The sequence below is a fragment of the Epinephelus fuscoguttatus genome, linkage group LG20 (assembly GCF_011397635.1).
Source record: "Epinephelus fuscoguttatus linkage group LG20, E.fuscoguttatus.final_Chr_v1".
Classification (NCBI taxonomy): domain Eukaryota; kingdom Metazoa; phylum Chordata; class Actinopteri; order Perciformes; family Serranidae; genus Epinephelus; species Epinephelus fuscoguttatus.
Genome location: NC_064771.1, coordinates 4480160 through 4493913, shown reverse-complemented (window position 1 = coordinate 4493913; position 13754 = coordinate 4480160).

The window sequence follows — 13754 nt, the reverse complement described above, 5'->3', positions numbered from 1 at the left end:
TTTGAGGGAGGTGGAGTTGCAGGAGGAGGGGGATGGGACTTTGGAGAGAGGCGGGAGTTGTGGATGTTCAAATTTTTTCTAAGTGCTATGTGAAATGCAAGAAAGGTGAGAGTTCCTTTAAGAAAGTAGAAGATGAACTGATTTTTTCAAAAGGCATGAAGTACAATGAACAATTTTTGAGTGAAAAAAATGAAAGGAGCACTATGTGAAATTTGGGCACCCCAAGATGTTTGAGCTCTCAGACAACCTTTACAGGGTCTCAGACCTTAATTAGCTTGTTAGGGCCCTGGCTTGTTCACAGTCATTGTTAGGTAAGGCCAGGTGATACAAATTTCAAAGCTTCATGAATACTCTGACTCCTGAAACTTTGTCTCAACAATCAGCAGCCATGGGCTCCTCTAAACAGCTGCCTAGCACTCTGAAAACTAAAATAACTGATGCCCACAAAGCAGGAGAAGGTTATATGAACATACCAAAGTGTTTTCATGTAGCTGTTTCCACAGTTTGTAATGTAATTAAGAAATGGCAGTTAACAGGAACTGTGGAGGTCAACCTGAAGTCAGGAAGACCAAGAAAACTTTCTGAGAGAGCTGCTCATAAGATTGATTAAAAGGCAAATCAAAACTCCTGTTTGACTGCAAAAGACCTGCAGGAAGATTTATCAGACTCTGGAGTGGTGGTGCACTGTTCTACTGTGCATTGACACCTGTACAAATATGACCTATATGAAAGAATCATCAGAAGAAAAGCTTTCCTGTGTCCTCACTACAAAATTCACCAGGAACATTTAAATAAGCCTGATGCTTTTTGGAAACAAGTCCTGTAGACGGATAGTCTAAGTTTAAGTAGAAGTTTTTGGACACAATGAGCAAAGGTAGGAAAAAAGGGTGCAGAATTTCATAAAAAGAACCTGTCCAACTGTTAAACATGGGGGTGGATTGATCATGCTTTGGGCTTGTGTTGCAGCCAGTGGCACAGGGAACATTTCATGGGTAGAGGGAAGAATGGATTCAGTTATATTCCAGCAAATTCTGGAAGCAAACATCACAGCATCTGTAAAAAAGCTGAAGATGAAGAGAGGATGGCTTCTACAATAGGATGATACTAAACACACCTCAATATCCACAATAGAATACCTCAAGAGGCATGAGCTAAAGGTTTTGCCATGGCCCTCACAGTCCCCCGACCTAAACGTCATTAAAAATCTTTGGATAGACCATAAAAAAACAGTGCATACAAGACAGCACAAAAATCTCACAGAGCTAGAAGCCTTTTGCAGGAAGAATGGGTGAAAATTCCCCAAACAAGAGCTGAAAGGATCTTAGCTTGATACAAAAAGCATTTCGAAGCTGTGATACTTGCCAAAGGGGGTGTTACTAAGTGCTGACCATGTAGGATCCCCAAACTTTTGCTTCAGGCCCTTTTACTTTTTTGTGATTTTGAAACTGCAAAAAATAAAATTAAAAAGTAATCTTGCTTAAAATATCGAAAAGATGTGTCATCTTTACCTTTTTGCCTTTTGCAGATCGGTTCACCTTCTGCTTACTTAACTACTCACAGTAAACAAAATTTTGACCAGGGGTGCCCAGACTTTTGCATGCCACTGTAAATTTAATTTCAGTTTAGTTCCCCAGTGGAAAGGGAAGTCTGTTTGGGAAGTTCTGTGCATATGACTGGATAAATTAGACTTGGATTATACTGCTTAAATTGTGTGAGAGTTTGTAAACAGATGTTTTGACATAATTTTGCTGTTGTTAAACACAGCCCCCTATGACTTCAGTTCATCAAGAATTTTCTCAGTTCCTGGATTCTTCGTTCACCGAAGGCATGCGAGAAAAACAAAGTCTTCTTCACAAATTCAACCTAACGCAGGGTGACTAAACAAATGTACAAAAAGTCATTTGAGATGTGAAGGATTTCTTTAAACCATTTTTGGCCAAGCGGTGGCATAATATTTGGCACAGAGATTAAAGGTTACCAGATAATATTGACTGATGGACCTCTGACTTCTCCTGTAGTGCCACTATAAGGTTGACATTTGTGTTTTTTGTTGAAATATATTACAACTTTTGCACAGATTATCATGAAATTTTCAACATTCAACCAAATTTCACAACCAGAGATGCTCTTTTGTTAAGAGCGCACCACTCAGTTAAATGGACATGTCGGTAATGTTTATACCATACACTAATGTGTATATGTCCAATGGAAAGAAGAGAGAGTGATCTCCCTGCACTCTATGTTAACCTGGATGAACTGTTGCTGAACTCTGCGTGACTGTGGTCTTTAAAAAGTCACACACACACACACACACACACACACTCACACACAGGTATGCATGTGCATGTTTTGGGGTTCCCTCACTGGAACATCTTCCTTTTTCAAGACCACAGGCGTATGTGTGTGTGTGTGTGTGTGTGTGTGTGTGTGTGTGTGTGAAATGAGTGTGAAGTGAGTGTTAGCAAATGGTAGTTCCTGCACTGCACTGCTGAGCCAGAGGCTTTGACCCTGCAGTCACCACACATCATTCATCAGTTTATTACATGTCCATGTTAACAATGACATTATTACAGTCTCACATGAATACTTGAAACAGTGGGAGACGGGGTTCCAGAGCCATTGACTGTTTCAAAATTAATCATTGACATGAAAACGTTGGTCACAACAAACAGCATACTCATTTGCTAGCTTTTTAGAACCTATCATACATCAGAGGACAGAGTGTCCAAAACGGTAAAGGTTCATCCTCTGGGAACATGAATGTGCTCAGTAAATTTCATGGCAATATCTACAAAATTTGACATTTCTTACAATTTTCACCTGACCACCAGTAAACCCTGCTGTTAGTCTCTCAGTCAGAGATTTGAAAAGTTATTTTGTAGCTGAGGGTCTGGGTCTTGACCCACAGTGAACTGGCAACTAATAGCTGTAAAGTGTGTGTGGATGTCACGCTGTTGATTCAAGTTGTTGGAAACATCCCACTCCTCATCCAATATTGGGGACTTCTGAAACTATCCTACCAGCAATTTAATACCCCATCAACCCACAAACTGACTATTTAAAGGGGCTATGTGCAAAATTCAGAGCTCATGAGTTGTCTGCACTCTGTTCTCAACATGGAGGTAAACACCACTAAATAATAGCATCAGCGATGACAGAGCTGTAACAGTGTAGCTGGGGGAGCTGGAGAATTGGAGAACCACAGAGCAGCTTGGACTACAGCACACACAGAGGGAGTGTGACTTCATTCTCTGCTCAGGATGCCACATTACTCCGCTATATCTTTAACTCTTGTGCTCCGCTGTTATCAGGCAGGGCTTCAAGGGGTATCGGTACCATCACTATTGAATACAAAACCTTTAAGTTTCAGTATGAGAATGAATTAAACAAAATGCAACATGGTGATTAGTGAGCTTTCAAGATGTTGGTGGGTGTATTTTTTCTTTTAACTTTAGACAGAGAGATGGACATGCTAGCTGTTTCTCCCTGCCTTTAGTTTTTGTGCTAAGCTAGCGTAACCAAATCTGACTTCAGTTCTGTACTTAACACACAGACATGAGATTGATACTGTGTCAATCTGAACATCTTACTCATGGAAAGAAAGCAAATTAGGGTACATCCCAAATGGCACTGATGGAAACACAACACTCAGGTACGCGCTAATTTTAGCTCCTTTACGGTGAGATGCACCGATGTGCCACCACAAAATACCATCAATCTCCGCCCAAGCAAGGCTCATACATTGTTCCTCATTTGTCTGCACCAAGTTTTAAGGGGACTGAATAAGTTGGAGATATATAATGAAAAGTCACCATCGTAACATTTTTACTGGCCACTATGCTCCTCTCTACTGTTTACTGAACTGACCTGTCCGTGACATCAAGTGTGACATAGCTCATAGCTTTGGTCTACTTGAAAGGAGTCTATTTTTAGCAGGTTTACCAGTGTTTAAAATCCTGTGTTCATGTGCTAATTTTGGTGGAAAAGGGGTATAAGACTTCTTTTCATGGTCATGAGTAGTCTCATGGTTAACAGGTATGTTGCCCCTCTCAGTGGCCACCTCCATCCTCCAGTCCATCTGTACATGTTGTACTGTTGTACATGTTTGATTCACTGTGTTGGGTCAAGGAATTCAGCATTCCCTTCATTTAGTGCAGCTCTGTTGTTTGTCTAGTCTAGTCTAGTATCACTCAATAATGCCTTACATGTAAATGCAACCATGTAGATGGAGAGCCATTGCACACAAACTCTCTCTCTCTCTCTCTCTCTCTCTCTCTCTCTCTCTCTCTCTCACTCACACACACACACACACACACACACACACACACACACACAGACCAGATTGGAATGTGGACTGGGGCTGTGTGTTAAACACTGTGATGATCATCTAGGGGTCACACAGGGGTTTAAGTCTAGAGGTGGCGCCCTGCTGTCTTAACACACACACACACACACACACACACACACACACACACACACACACACACACACACACACCACAACATTTAGATGTGTGGTGGAAGAGAAGGACACACATGCACATACATAGCCATATCCATATACAGACACATAAACACACCTAGAGAGAGAGACACAACACACCTAGTTCATTTAAAGCCTTCTTAATCTGTCTGACCTCACACACACACACACACACACACACACACACACTGAAGATGAGATGTGCCAAACATCAATAGCCCTGGACTGAAGTAGAAGTTGAGCATGGATGGAAAGAAAGAGGCAGATGATGGAGAGATGAAGAACAGAGATATAAAATCAGAGGGAAGGAGGAGAAGGAGAAGAGCTGATGATAGGGGTGGGGGGGGAGGGGGGGTTGGTCAAATAGAAAATGAAGTAGAGGAAAGAGGAGAGGACAGAAATATGTAGGGGAATAGGAAGAAGCATAGACTGTAAAAATAATGGACTTTGCCTCTATGATGTCACCCACTGGTTTGTGGGGGTAACCCATTTTAAAGCCCCCTGGCTCTGTCTATCTGTCTAGTTTGGCAATGACTCATCAGTTGAGGACTGAAAAGAAACTATACAAAATATTATAGCAAACATTATTTTTCAAATGCAGAGTTATTTGGTTATAAAACCAAAAAACAGCTTTATTGATTTTAAGTAGACACATACAGTACAATATGTAGGCCTACTGTAAGATATAATATATAAATATATAAATATTATATATATATATATATATATATACAAGAAGAAATGATAAAATAAAAATAAACATTGCATTATATGATCATCAAAGACATTCCTTATAATCAGTAAACTGGATACTGTTAGAATAACACAGGGATATTTATAACCAAGTAATGTTTTATATCATATCCTGAATATAATTAAAACCAGAGTAAGACAAAACACAGACTACTGTTCATGTAAGGCATTATTTACAGATGATGCTGATGACATGACACAGAACAGAAATTAAGTGAAGCTGAATAAAAACTTTTAAATCATAAAATATAGCAAAAGTATAATTGTCATAGAGGACTGTAAAAAAAAAAATAAAAAAAAAATAAAAGATCAGGTCCTCCGTGGTGCCAGTGGATGTCTCACCTCAGGAACCACAATGTCCAGAAACAGTTTAATTTGTTACACTGTTAATATAATGTATTGATGAGACATATCACTGTCTATACTGAATACATATCTGTGTGTATACATACATTGGTTGTAATGCTGTAGGCTTGCATGACCAGAATAAAGACTTATCAATCCACTTAGCTAATATTTGTCTCATTTGGTTGACCCTGTGTTAACATTTAAAATTGACATTTGATTGCATTATTTTTAATCTAAACTTTAATCAATTTATATTCTTATCTTGAAGTTTAATTATTTTATCTCTGGGATAAAAGGGAGAGACAGAGGAAGGACAGAGGATCATTTATTATTAAGTGATAATAAAAGATGGTGGAAGGAAGGGAGTGAAATGTGGTTGTGGTGGTAGGGAAGGAGGGGTGGAACAGAAAAGAAGGAATAGTTGGGGGGATGAGAGGTGAATAAAGACTAAACGTGTCCTCATTAAATGGCTGGTAGTTAGAAGATCTGAGGCCTGTGGTGCTTATCATTGCACATCCAGCCTCCTGTCCTCTCCCTCTTCTCTTTTAAAGCTCCTCACATGTGTGAAGGGCGTAAAATCACTTCCTGGGTTGGATCGCTTTTGACCCCGCCGTCTCAGTGGGAGGTGGGACTGAAGGCCGAGCCTTTCACAGGGCTAAAAGGTGACTGCTGTCTCTCTGAGACAGACACGGACAGATGAGAGGAGGAGGGGAGGGCTGTTGATGATTCCAGCTGGAAAACCAGTCAGAGAGAAGACAGAGAGTTCAGAAGGTAGAAGGAAGACAGAGAATAGTTTCCATCAAAAACTGGTCAATGAGGAAATTTTAGAAATGATGACTAAAATATTAAGGATATAAAATATAGAATTAAAATAGCAGTAAAATATAATGTCCATATTCGAGGCACCTTACTGGGAGGCATCTATGATTGATATGTATAATTTGGGGGCAATGAGTCTAGGATGCTCTTTATTGTTTTATAGTTGCTTTGACTGAAGTAGTGATTCAAATTAGCAATTCTAATTTTCTCTCTTTCAGCACCAACAACAGAAAATGAGAGAGAGAGAGACACACACACACACACACACACACACACACACACACTCCTCCACCCTGTGACCTGCAGTCAACCTCTGTCCTGCTAACCTGTATTTATTGGCCATTAAAGGCCAATAGTTCACTCCAACTCTGACAACTCTGATTTATAGGCAGATTCATCACACCATGTTACTACAGCACACACACTTACTGCCCAGTGCAGGTACACAAGACATGGATGGATGTGTGGATAGATGGATAGATATGTGGAGGGATGACAGACAGATAAACAGCCACAGAGAATGTTTATCACCGTCACTAAGATAATGGGATACAGTAAATGAATTTTATTATAGACACACAGATACGCACACATGTATGCATGACCGCAAAGGTGTAGCAATCCTTTGATGCCTGCCATTCCTTAAACTGGATACTGTTAGTGTGTGTGTGCGCCTCTGTGTAATTGTGTGTGTCTGTGTGTGTGTGTGTCAGCTCTAAGAGGTGAGCCATTAGCCAGGAGTCAGGTCGTCTGGTTACGTCTATTGTTCTCTGCTTCCTGATGACCCCTTAGGATGTGTTTGAGTGTGTGGGAGTGTGTGTAAGAGAAGGAGAGAGATGTAGTAGCTTATTCTTTATATGTACACAAATTGTTTCCCCGAAACAGCACCCCAAATGCACTATCCTGCTGCCTGACTAGTACAGGTATTACTGATGTCAGAGCTCAATTTTTCACTACTTCTCACTGCTGTGTTACACGACTCTCTCTCACATCTCAACAACAGTATAGGTTGATATCTGCTGACTTTCAAAATGACATGAACAATAATGGTGAGCGCTACAGACAAGATAGTCTATTGAGGCTGTTCTAAATTGACATGTATACTTTATGTCGCCCAACATCATCGTTTGACATAGGTGCCTCTCTGTCATCTTAACTAAATTTCTGCAAAATGTAGGCTCTAATGACGATTTTGCAAGTGTTGATGTTGCTTTTTGTGGTTGGCTTTTCATGGTGGTGGTGTGTGGCTGAGAGCCATTCATCAGGATGAGGAAATCAACTCACCAGCCTGTAAAATCTTCTTCTGTCAACTTCAAGCTAGCTGTTAGTTAGCCAAATTGATGTTTTTGAATGTGAATATCAGCTAACTATTGAACAGGCAGTGGAAATAAACTGGACGACCTCTGTGCGTCAGTTTCTAACGAGATATTAGGAGCTGCAAAACCTCTGATTGACTGAAAATTGGCTAAATCATGGACAGTTCCATTTAAACAGGCAACTCCTTTTCTATATGCCAATCTGACAGAGCAGAGGACTGGTGTGACAGTGGGAATGTAAGGTGCTGTACTGTTCCGGCTGTGGATCACTGCTATACGCTGTTCGGAGAGCAGCACTGCCCATGTTCCAAGGTGTGACGATGTGGCCACCTTGTAGAGGTTGGTATGTGTGGACAATTAAATCATTCTACAGCCAGAAATCATGAATTACCAGAAACATCCAGAAACATTGACAATTAAAAAGCAGCAGCAGCCAACAATGTAGGAAGCTAAACTAAATTACTAAATTAAATTACTAAAGTACAATACACAAGTTAAAGGAGATGACTGTATCACATTTAACTGGAGCTGTACCTTGCAAAATAGGGAACATTCTGAGGTCTATAATGTATTTTGTGACTACAGTAAAAAAACAAGGCATGAACACTCAGCATCTTTCCAGTTTTTGTATTGGATGAGGCAGCTGGCAGAGAAGGAAGCACCACTGCCAAGAACAGAACTCAGATCTCTGCAGTGGGGTGCATTTATTTCTACCGCTGCTACTGCTGCACCAGCACCCTGCCCCGCTCTACAGTAACGACTTAAGGAGTTAAATAGACGCTTTTTGGGACAATTACAAGGACAAGGACAATTATGGTTAAATGCGATAAGACGAAAGGATTGGATGGACGCAATCATCTGAAATGCTCTAATGTGCAGCATACACTTCATACTAGGTTAGGGGAAAAGTCTTTCCTGTTGTAGGGATGAGTAACGTTATGTGTGTTAAGGGTTATCATGTCCACCTCATCAGAAATTGGAGAGGTATTTAGAGGAACAGTGGATTCTGTAATGTCTGTAATGCTATTTTTTTTTAGCTCTTTAGCTAACATTATCTTCAATATCAAAACAAACCAGAAAAAAACATTCAAGTGTCATCCTCCTTTGTAAGATTGGCGTAGTAATCATCCACAAACTAGCCATCCCATCTGCAGCAATCCTGTAAAATCATCCATCCACTGAGTGAGAGCATATGGGTCAGCCAGTCTGGTCCAGTTGATCAGTGTTTACTTTTTCAAGTAACATTCGCAGTACTGAAGAGTGAGTGACCTGACATGGTGCATTTGTAAATTCAGTCTGACACTCTTTACTAAAATGAGAGCCCTGTTGGTCAAAGAACAGAATGTTCTATTTCTACATGAATGAATGAACGCTTAACTTAACCACCAGAGTGCATGCTCCAAATTTACCAACAGTCACGTATGTGCCAAAGTGTGCTCTGTCACTCGGAATGAGTATTTCTGAATGCACCACTTGCATCATCTTCCTCCATTGTTTAAAACAAGCCGACAGAACTTGCTAGCTAGCGCTAGCTAATGTCAATGGAGAACTGTTTTGCCTCCTGCTAAGCCCTGCCCACCACACATTGTTTAGTGGCAGTAAAAAGGTCTATTACACAAGAATAAATCAGACTTCAAAATATGATGGAGTAGTGTAATTTACTGGGTACTTTTAAGGCACCTCCCCAGGGAACTAAACTCTACTGGAGGAATCAGGAACGAAGTTTAGGCCCCTTACAAAATTGTGGACCTGACGGAGTTTGCATTGCTGAACATTTCTGATTGGTCAAACACAGACCTTGCAATAACTTGCAATAACGTATTCTCATAGAACAGTTCATATATCCTATGAATTTGCACCCATGAATGACATGTCACATCCTTAATGTAGCGTTACATAATTAACATAAAGTTACTAAGGTTAGGTTTAGGAAAGGAAACCTAGTGAGGATGTGCCTTAAAATGACTCAAAGCTCACATGGAATAGAGCACATGACAGCAGGGGAATGTCCTGGGCAAAAGTCTGTTTTTTTGCGACCCATCACAACCTGCCTCCTTACAAGCGCGTGGGGCTGCGTCTTGTTTACTGCCGTCAGTGCATTGGTCACGTGATCGCAGCCTTTCAAAATTTGTGGGATATGTACGAATTTGGGTGCATCGCTTTTAGTAAGAAAAAACATGCACAAAATTTGTGAGAACAGCCTGAGTAACAACAAATGTACTGTTCTTTTTCACAAAACAAGGAAGTATGTGACTGTGGTGTCAGTATAAGGAATTTTATGATGAGGGTGGTTATTTCTTCAAACGCTTATTCATGTAGTGTCAGCAGATTGTCACTATGGAGAGTGGTATTGTAGCAACCAAATTACCTGAATAAATGCTGGTATTGTACGTTTCTGCAAACTCCAGATTCATTATTTGTACGTTATTAGGTAATGGATACAGGGTGGTGTTAGTTACTTTTACGAGAGTAAAGGTAAATCCTTTAAATACTTCCTCTCATGCCCCAAGCCTTCTGGTGAGGGTGAAAGACACTTCACTCACATAACATACCTGCTGCTGTCAGAGAGTAGGTGAGATAATAATGCACTGTTAAAATCCCAAACGCCGGCAGAGCAGAAACAGGAGGCCAAAATAAATCAGTGGGGAAACTGATTCCTGGCACACGGTTGCGCACAGCATGGCGTATACACACTCACAGATAAATTTATTTTGGGACAGCAAGCAGAAACAGTTGTTATGCACTGTGGCTGTATCAAAACCTTGTACAAAGAAAAGGAGAGTCTGAGCATATGAAGCTAGCAGCGCATGTATGAGCTCTCACAGTGGTGACTGCGTGTGCATAATGGGCTGCAGCTGTGTCACTGGTTGCAAAGCATTTTCCATACTGAGTGAGTTATTGAAAACTTAATTCACATGTCAGGCAGGTAGAACTGAATTAAAGCGTACGGTGAAGCTCATGATGCCACTGCACATACTGCCCTTTCTCCAAGGAGAGCTGTGGACAGAAAGACAAAACTGTCACGAATATCAGCTGGCGGGTCCTCTGCTGCCATATAAGCATTATATATATACATATAAGCATCATCATATTTTAGAAACAAAACATAACCTCTCAATATTTAGAAAAATACAAATATTAAATAAAAAAAGTGAAGTCCTTTCAAGTCATCTGTCTCAAGTCAAAGTCAAGTCTCAAGTCATGGATACCAAGTCAAAATCAAGTCGAGTCTCATCAGTGTTTGTCAAGCAAGTCTCAAGTACTCAAATTTGCGACTGAAGTCAAGTCATGTGACTTGAGTCCCCCACCTCTGGATTATACTGTGTTGTGAGTAACACCAAGACTCACTTACAATATTTCCATCATAGCAACTTCTCCCAGGGCCCAAGAACTGGGCCAATCAGAAACCTTACCTGTGTGTCCATCACAGAAACAAGCATCTAAATTAAGTTCCTCTGTGATGGAAATGCTTACATGACTGCACATGGGGAACTATTAGGGCTTGAGTTTGTGGCTCCATATTTCCTGGAAATACAGTATTTGGTTGAAAGGACATATCAGTGTACATCATTTTCATTTTTAAATTTCTAGCTTTACTCCACAACCTTCACATCTTTCACTCTCTCTTTAAATCTTTTACTCCTCATAAATAGAAATCTCTTCCCTCCTCTTCAGCATAATTCATTCTGTCTCTCTCTGCTCTCTCCAGCCTCCCATTATTTGGGTCCTTTGTCTTTCCTTATCTTTGCCCTAAATCAGTGTCTGATCTGTTTGTAAATGATAGGCAAGAGAAACACACTCGCAGCCAGGCATGCTGCTACTTTGGGGTGAGGAGGTGAGCAGGGTTCATGTGCAGGCCAGATGACAGTTTGAGATGGAGGGAGGGAGGGAGGGTGAGGACTGTCACAGCGTCTGCCTTTTACTTGTGTCAGCAAAAGCCCTTCAGCACAAATGCTGATTTCAGTTCAGAGCTTGCATGGAGTTTTGTTGATTCATGCTTTGCTCAACTTGTCACACATGTGGAAATGATGCAGTATTAGAACAGTCTTGTTCTGTTGCTGCCCTGCTATACCCTCGTGTTGTAGATGTTTTCAACTGAATTACATTCTCCTTGAGAATTTAATATTTCTCTGTGATTTTTTTTTACCTTATCTAATGTTATTTAACTTCACTGATGTAATCATCAGGGAAGCACACATTAATGAACATGAATAACATCACAGCATATATATACATATATAGCTCCCGAATCTCATAGTTTTCCCAATTGTGAAGATTTACGGCCACTGTACGTCCTATTCAAGTTAGCTGCTAACTGCTACTCACTGCCTTTTAAATTTCCTTGGGTGGGTCCCATGCATAACATGCTGTCAAGATGTCACTCACACCCATCCTACCCATGGTCCCATCCTGCTGGCTGTTCTGTTAATACAGACACTGTTTAGGCAGTGTTGTTACCTCCCATAGTAGATTAAAGGCGAGACAAGTCTGTCCCCCCATTCCACAATCATACCTTATACAGAACAGTGAGGCACCATAGCGCAGTAATATTCCCGCCTTGAACAAGCAGTGTAAATGGAGGTATAGTTTGACATGTAGGGCCACTTACCAAGTGGTGGTATTTGATGAGTTAGGAGTGAGAATGTGTTGGACATGCATTGATAGACAGAGCAAGATGGAAATTGCTGTAAAATATTAAGTTGGTTGAATAAAATTACTGGTATGATGTAGTAACATGAACAATTTCATGTCATCTTGCAGTTTACTTCATTTAAAATGAAATAAGTATGACTTTATGACATGGATAAGAATCTAGTATTGCACCACATATTTAACCAGTGTTTCCCACTTAAAAGATCATTTAAAGGAGCAATAAGCGATACTCATCATTTCTAGATTGAAGGAATTAAAAAACTGCTATGTGAAGAACTACAGGTGTAATTTCATCTGGAGTATAGCATGACCTCACACACCCTCTCTCTGTGTTGATCTCCAGCCCATTGTTTACAAGCCGGTCCAGCTGCGCATTCATGTACGTTCATGTGTTAGGTGAGTAGTCCGGCAGCTCAGCTAACATTTGCAATTAGCATTGTAAAATGTAGCCCGGCGGGCAGCCTGGCAGGCTGTGTTTAGCTATTCCCCTGCCTACTTCAATGATGATGGTACCTGTAATAAATGTAATATATTTGCTGAGATGGAGACGAGGCTCAGTGACTTGAAGAGCTGGTAGAAGCGCTCCATAGCTGCAAGCTACTCCAGTAGCTGTAGTAACTCTAGTGCTAACGCTAACATTCCTCTCTTCTCCATGAGCCCGTGAGCCTGGCTCACGGAGAAGAGTTGGAATGTTAGTATGGCAGCCGACTAGTGCTAACGCTAACGTCCCCACGCTAGAGCTCGCTGGAGCCGAGAAGCAGGCTCCAGGAACGTTAGCATGGGCTGCCGTGCTAATGTTCCAACTCTTCTCCGTGACACTGTGAGCCCCAAAAGTATCCAGCTGCAACCCTGGAGCAGAAGCCCCTGACGTGACACAAGCCTCTGGCTTGCCGGAAGTGCCTCTGGCATGACAGAAGGGACTTTTCTCTTTTTTAACAACTTTTTTAAGTAAAATTGCTTAACATAGCGTCTATGAATCAATGAATTGTCCATTTATTTTACCTTTATTTAATCATACAAGTCAACTTTGTTTTTTGTTGTTTGTTTCTGACCACCACGCGACGTTCAAACAATCAATAAAAGAAGCTGTGCTCAGTGGGCACTCCTATATTAATAGGTCAGGCCTTTCAAATTACAAATATTTTACCATTCAATGTGAGAAATCAATGCTAACATTCAAAAATAGCTGACTGTTACCCTATTTCGTGGGTAAGTGTGCACAATGAAGAGACAAAAGTCAGTTTGAAAAACTTTATTTTCAAATTTCCACAAACAATATCTGATGGCCAGTCCGCTTCTCCTGGCAGCCTGCAAGAGACAGAAAAGACAATGAGCACGTAACTTCAAGAAACAAATCCAAACTTCACCACTCTGCTTAATTTA